Here is a 7430-nt window from a genome sequence, read left to right on the forward strand (position 1 = left end):
GCACCCACCCTTTCCCCTGCCCTTCTGAGCCATAAGCTGTCTCCATGTTCCTCCTCAGCATACTCACTCTTATATCACCCCTTGTGACCCTTTTCTCTTATAGTTTAAGCCCATTTATCACACTTGTGCAACACCAGGTATCTTCAGAGAAAGTCTGGTCATGAAGCAATGTATGATTTGTTGGGACTGATCCATGATTTCCAGGAACAGACCCTCGATCAGTTTCCCTGTATGCAAACTTCATTCCTCCTCCAAAAACCCTTCATAAAAATTATGACTGACAAGTATTGTACAAATATTTTCAAGCTTGTTTTGGCAAAGCCATGTTAGTTTGCTGGTCTTCAAAGAGCTTTACTCACGTGCAATAATGCCACTTAATCACAGTATGATAGGTGGGAATTCCAGCCCATGCTGGTCAGCTCAGATGAAGCTTGGGTAACTGGAGAGCCACCAGCACTCAGCACAAGCACGCCTGCTTCATATTTCTTCTGACTTTCACTCATATTTTTTGTATGAGGGTTTTTCCTTCCACCAAACTTCTGAAATCTATCTACCTCTTCCCCAAAAAAAGCTTTAGGTAACGATATACTGCCTTCTTATATTGGGGGCATTTTACAGTTTTGTGGTGCTACACTACAACAATGCTCTCTCAGCTTCTACCCGCTAAGGTATTTGACAGTAACACCAGCTTTTTTGTTATTCGTAATGTCATTACTTTGCTTCTGAGTGCCTAAAGTCAAACACAGAGAAAAGGTGACTTAATTTGCCATTGAAGTATCACTGTATATTAACATAATATATAATTTAACATTAACTCTATGTGTGCATTTTGTTTGCAGCCAGGTGACTTGCCATCATTTTTTCCTGGACCAAACCACCGTGCTTCTGACACGTGTGTACTGTGCTACTGAGCTGTGTACCTCCCAGAGTGAAATCCTGGATAAATATGTGGAATCTCCCAGTTCTGCCTGAACAAGATTTGTGCTCAGTGAAAGGGCATGTCTGGTGAAAGACCAATGGCAGCCAAAGTGGAAGGGCCAGTTTATATCATCTCCCTTAAAAACTATTACAAATTTCTTCTTCTCTGTCCTTCTTTCCCAGTATTTGACTAATGAACCAAAAGCACTGAAATGAAATATGTTCCTTGTCTTGTCCTCTGTCATTGTAGTCTAATTCCCTCTTCTTACCTGCTACCGTGTTATAAACCTTTACAGTGTGCAAAAGTGCAAAAAACCAGAACCTAAAGTGCTTTTGTCCTCCATTCTTTCTCCAGTGGTGTCTTCCTTCAGCAGCAACTTGTATTGGGAAAGACTTTTTCTCCCTTGTCCTATCTGCCACTTTTGCAAGAATTCAACAGCTCCTCCCCTACTGCTGCTCCACATCTCTGAGATACAACCTTCATATGGGTTTTATGCTTCCTCAGCCTACTGGCCGGTTCCCTCAAACGCCATGCTCAGTGTCGTCTCCACTGAAGGCAGGAGAAGAACTATTACAAAAGTGACATCTGAGCTTTTGGACTGATTTGTACGTAAAGTTGTGGGTTTTGTTCAGACAAATGATAACAATGCGGTCAGGTTGCTTCACTGTGTGCATTTTACAAGAGCAGTTTGAGCGATGCTCTGTAGCATGCCTAGTGTCAGCAGGCTCAAGTTTCACATATGGGGATGAAGATTTTTCTTTTTGTTTCTCTGGTGTTTACTAAATAATTCTGTCAGATGCAAAAATGAAAATGCATTGTAGAGCACAGTCCGCGCTTTAAATGCAGTGTGTTTGAAATGCCTCTAGCCAGCCTCATTTCTGAAGGCTCGAATGCAAAATGTTGCTATGGGAACAAAACCTTCTCTCCACCCAATCAGCTGAAGCAAGAGGTGTTTTTTTTTAAAATAATGAGATTGTCTATATCTGCTCTTCACCTAATCAGTCAGCACAAGACAGAGAACAACAATTTTCACAATCAAACAGTGGGAAAATGTGACTCGTTCACCACCAAAAAAACCCTGTAAGCTTCTTAGGGATGGGAGATTGCCATCTTACTGTAGAACATGAACAGACAATAAGACAAATTGACAAATCAGTCCCATTTGGCAGTGGAATCAAGGAAAGAAATGGGTGTGAAACTGCTTGAATCTAACTAAATCTTGCTTTGGGAGAGAAAGCTTGAAAAGGTCCTCAAAGAATTTGGAAGAGGAATATTTGTAACAAAGGACAAGACTTAACATGATCATGTGATTGCCTCCTTTACCCTGCATGCATGTTGAGACTGGGTTTGTGCGGTGACTTTCTTTGCCATGAGCTGGTGCTATCAACTCCAAGACAGCAGCTCTGCTGCTCATCCCACCACAGGGGTGTCCAGGCTGCTCACACAAATGACAGCCTGGTAGCCTGCAAAAGCTGTGATCAACATTGGCTTCCCTCAGTGACCGGTGCGTACTGCTGCTCCACAGAAGCATGGACCAGCCCATCACCGAGCACCAGCTCCTCCAGGGAAAGGGGCTGTGGGCAGAGCTGCTCTCTGAGACAAGGCTCGTACCCTGCTCCAACAAGTCCTTCACAGTGGATTCTGCTTAGTCTCTGTCATTAATGTTTTAATTCAGTCAATGTTAAGTCAGAGACCTCTGTCCACAGCAAATTAAAAGTAACATAACCTAGCTTGATCCTCTCTTGTCTGGAATGATGCATTAGTCTTTTGGCTCCACTGAGGTTTAGCAACCTATTAAGCTACAGTAACCATATATTCAAGTCCTGCCTCTCGTCAGCCTATAAGCAAAAAAGATACTTCCCAAAATTAAAAAAAAAAGGGAAAAGATCAGTGATTTTGGGGTATTTTTCAGACTGATTCTGCTTATTGATGGATAATTTTGTACACTGTCAGTTGAGGAGAAACTACTAAATCAAACTTTAATAATAATACCCTTTAAAAATGTTTTAGGATTTGACTAACACTTTCGTGAATTGGAATACAGTAAGTCTTTATTAATGAGTGATTGAACTGTCAGTCTTCACTCCTTCTTAGTCATTATAATGAATGAAAGCATACCCTTATCTGTCTCGGATTCTGTACACATGTCACATGCTGTCTCCTCCAGGAGCTGTCAATTTAAAGCTGTGAGATGGTCCATAGAAGACAGGAAGTAGCTGTCTGCTCATAAGGCCCATAATAAAAATAAAATAATACTATTATACAAAATAAAATGTGAGCATCATCCTCATTATTTTCTTCATATCAAATGTAGAAGAATGATCTGTGCTTTGTGGTTCTTACAGGTATGTGAAAAATTGTAGTGACATAAATTATTGAATTTCGGATCAGCCTACCTTCACGTCTAATATAAGAATAATTTAAACTTTTTTAAATTAGCTGCACATGATTCAATAGTAAAATTTAAAGCAGGAAAATTTCAATGGTCTATGTTATGATAAGACCTCAGTGTTTCTCATGCAAGTCAGGGTGTTGTCAGACGTGGTGCTAACTTCAAATGAGAAGGCAGATTCTAGGCTCAGTCCATTCTGCAGAGATATTAAGATCTTCTGTCGCTGTGGGAAGTGCAAATCCTGGGATGGGCAACACAGGACAGATACACAGCTTCGTTCATGAGTACAACATAAACAGCCGGAGAAGCGGATGAGTTTCCTTAGCAGGCTTCAGCCCAAAATGCTGGGATATCACCAAGTTTGAGCGAGTGGCTATTATTAAGAGACCTGACTTGAGGAGCGCTTTGACCACTGGAGTGCTCAGCATGCAGGGGACCAAACAGGGCTGCTGCCTCAGTTATATTCCGTGTTGACCTGAGGAGATGCCCAGTACTGCAGTGTATGAATCATAACACCTTAGAAAGGAAAAGGGTCCTGCAGCCTTTTCTATGCATCACGGTTGTATAAGCTCAGTTACTCAGTTAGGAGTATGAGCTCTTGCTATTGCAGCTATCGTAATTTAAAAAAATATGGGTACGATAAGGAAACTATTTGGTATAAGACAGTTATACCAGGATGGTGAATATTGATTTTAAGGACAAGTATTTCCAATGTAAGTAAGTACTTCCATTACCAGCATAACATGTTGTTACCATTGTGCCTATCCTTGGACTGTTCCATCAGTTCAGTTCTTACACTGAACTTGTTCAGCTGCTGTAATACCTGCAGCATCACTGAAGGAAAGAGCATGTGGGGTACAGCAGAGCTGGAAAGGAAGCGGGAGCACAGCTTTAAAGCAGTTTTATTCTGGAGATGCTCATGTGCTGGACACGCAGCTTCGGTTCCTGCTGATGCATACCGGTTGTCTGGCCTCACCTGCAGAGGTGCTTTGATGACAATGGCAAATGGTGCACCAGTAATTTGAATTCATTAGTGGTTTTTGTTTTATCATTTGCAATATTGCATCTTACTGTACTATTTTCAGCTGTCTTGCTGTTTGCACTTTTCAAGCTGCATTAAGCAACCTGAGCGGATCCTCTCTCCAGAACTGTCCTTGTCACTATTTCCTGGAAGCTGTCATTCAGAAAAGAGATACAATTAAAAAATACATATTTATTTACAGTGTCCTTTGTTCCTAGAAATCTGGAAGGTACATGTTGATTGATGATCAAGTGACTGTTCCTGTTGCTGCCTGTATGAGTGCTTCTGTATGTATTTACATGAGGAATTTGATTGTAACTGTAAAAATGTAGTGTTGTTCCTCACTCGCAAAGCAAAAGAATTGTCCTTGCTAAACAGCATGCTACCATAATTGTGCTGTAACTTTGAACTCACTGTGAATTTAGCTGTTGTGTTCAGGATTATTAAAGAGCACTTCATGTTCTTGCTTTTCAGACAGCTACTCAGTTGGTCTTGCTGCTCCTACTGATTTGCCCAATAATTTTACATACACAGAGCCAAATCCTGCTATTATTTATGTACACCTGTGTTCCCATTGAAGGCAATCATAATACCAGGACAGCAGCTGATGGCATTGGCTGAGGCTGATACAAAGCTTCTCATGTTGGGTGTGAATTTAGGTTCTTGTTAGATCCTACAACACCTCAAGTCAGAATAAAATTGCCATATGTTAAACAGCAACATAATAGATTGTGCCTTTCCTCTGCCTGCAGAAGAGGGAAATAATACAATGTATTCATCCCAGCTTCTGTACTGAAGAACATGGCAACTTCTAACAGCTCCGTAACAGATGCCTCATGCATTCCTTAGTCATCATAAAGCAAATCATATATCCAAAACCATATGTCTGTGTTCACTTACCTATGAACTCAGAGCAAATGGCCATCAGCAAGCCGCAGGGAGAGCAGAGAAGTCCCAGGAGCACTACCCAGACTGACTTAGCTAATGAAGTGTGCATAAACAGCAAACAGCCATCATCATAAATTATCCTCAAACTCCCCTTTCACATGCAGTCACCTCCTTGCATCTCATGCTTCTCAGACAACCTGTGACATCCACGGCCTGAATCCTGCAAATGACTAGACTGAGTAGGAAATGTGCTCTGTAAACATGCTGTTCATTATAGCTATTTTACCTACTGCCAGATGGATTGATTTGAAATGGTTTATTGCTTACTCACCCTTTTGCATATTGGAAGTAGATGAATTAGCAAACTGCCTAGTAGTCAGGAATCAAGTGCTTCAGGCCAGCAAATATTTTGAAACTGCCTTTTCTTTTCTGCTTCCATAAGCTGTTGCAGGGGAGCTGAAAATTTTACATGGAAAAATTTGCATCTGAGCTAATGAAAGATGAAAGAAATTGGCTTTGTTAAGTAAGCATCACATTTAAAATTTAACTTGTACCTCAAGCCTATTTGGAGGAGAAATAAATACGAAAAAATTGTAGCTTAATAACTGGCTATGGTGTTGTTATTTTGATATATTTTGAACTACAGATAGACAGAGAGATCTAAATAGATAGATCTATCTAGATAGTAAAAAAACTCGTGGAATGTGAGAGAGTTGATACAAAAAAGATAACTTTCCCCAGAAAATAAAAGACAAGGGAGTAGTATTCATTCAGCGTCGCTATTTCAGCATTATCCTTTAGTCATGAGATCAAAATTCTTACAGTGATGGCATTAGTACCAGTTATTAGTAAAGGAAACATAGACCAAGCGAACCACATAAGCATGTATATTCAAGCACATGAGTAAGCTCAGGGAGTAAAAGCCTACTGAAAATAACAAAATATTCCAGTCAGGTAGAACACACCAGAATTAATGGAAATACATTATCCTGTGGCTAAAGAAACAAGCTCAGCCAGCACTACACTCCAACGTTTTAGTGGCACGATAGCAGGTAGCTACCCTGCTACTTATGAGATTACCTGAATGTAACTTTGCTGAACTCAGCACACCAAGCTGCATTCATAGCAATTTCAGTAACTGCCATTCTGGTTCAAGCCTGTAGATTTTCTGAAAGGTACAAAAAAAGTTTGCATTTGGCTTTACCTGCTCTACAGATAAAGTAATTCTCCCCACAGCTGCTGTAAAAATAAACCTAGCCTTTCCCAGAGTTGGCTAACTCAGATACAGCACTGGTGCATCCAGGAAATATTTTGTATCCCTTAACTGCACTGACATTTGAGAGTGCCTGCCCGCTGGAAGGCTGCCTGGGCCGTACGTCTTTTATCAAACTGGGTTCTGACTTCAGTTTTGCATTCTGGCTAAGCTTACAGAATTCTTAACTTTGTTTAAATGATCAGATATTAGTCCTGGCTCAGGAAAGCATTTAATAATAACCTTGAGTCCCTTAAGCACTTGCTTGAAGTGCTTAAAGTTTACTGTGTTGTTGAAATGATTTCTTACACTTACACCATACTAGATTGTCCTGAAATGACTTTCTGTCTTAGCATTGCTTTCCACCACTTCTGTAGAAGAAATGCAGTTTAGAAATGTTACTTTGCTGTATTCCTTCCCAATCCACTACCAATATCTTTACCACATGATGGGTATTCTGAGGAGCAGATCACCTCTCGTTACAAATTACCATACAGGGCACAGCTCTCAACAGTCCCAGCAGATGAGTGCATCTACACAAAACTATACATGTGGCATAACCTGGGGTATGTAAAGCACCATGGTCCACTTCAAAATCATAACAATGACATACTTTTGATAGCAGCAAGGACTTGGGAACATGGGAATTCAGAACTAATGGAGAAGAACTATTGCTCTGCTTCTCCCACTTTCTATACCTCTTAGTGGGTATTCACACGAGACAGTGCCTAGCTCAGCTGCTCGCAAGTTGTTTACCTCTACCTTGCCTATAGAAAGCTCCTTTTATGATGATGTAAATTTACTTAAAGTATGTAGCGTGAATATCCCCTCCACCCAACACCCTCCTCAAGCCAACTGGAGCCAGTTCCCTTCCTACAGAACAGAGAAAAGACCTTTTTAAACAATAGGAACAATAAAAGTATAAAGTAAAAATCTAGCAAAGAAAATATAACATTTT

The sequence above is a fragment of the Falco naumanni genome, chromosome 5, assembly GCF_017639655.2.
Source record: "Falco naumanni isolate bFalNau1 chromosome 5, bFalNau1.pat, whole genome shotgun sequence".
Lineage (NCBI taxonomy): Eukaryota > Metazoa > Chordata > Aves > Falconiformes > Falconidae > Falco > Falco naumanni.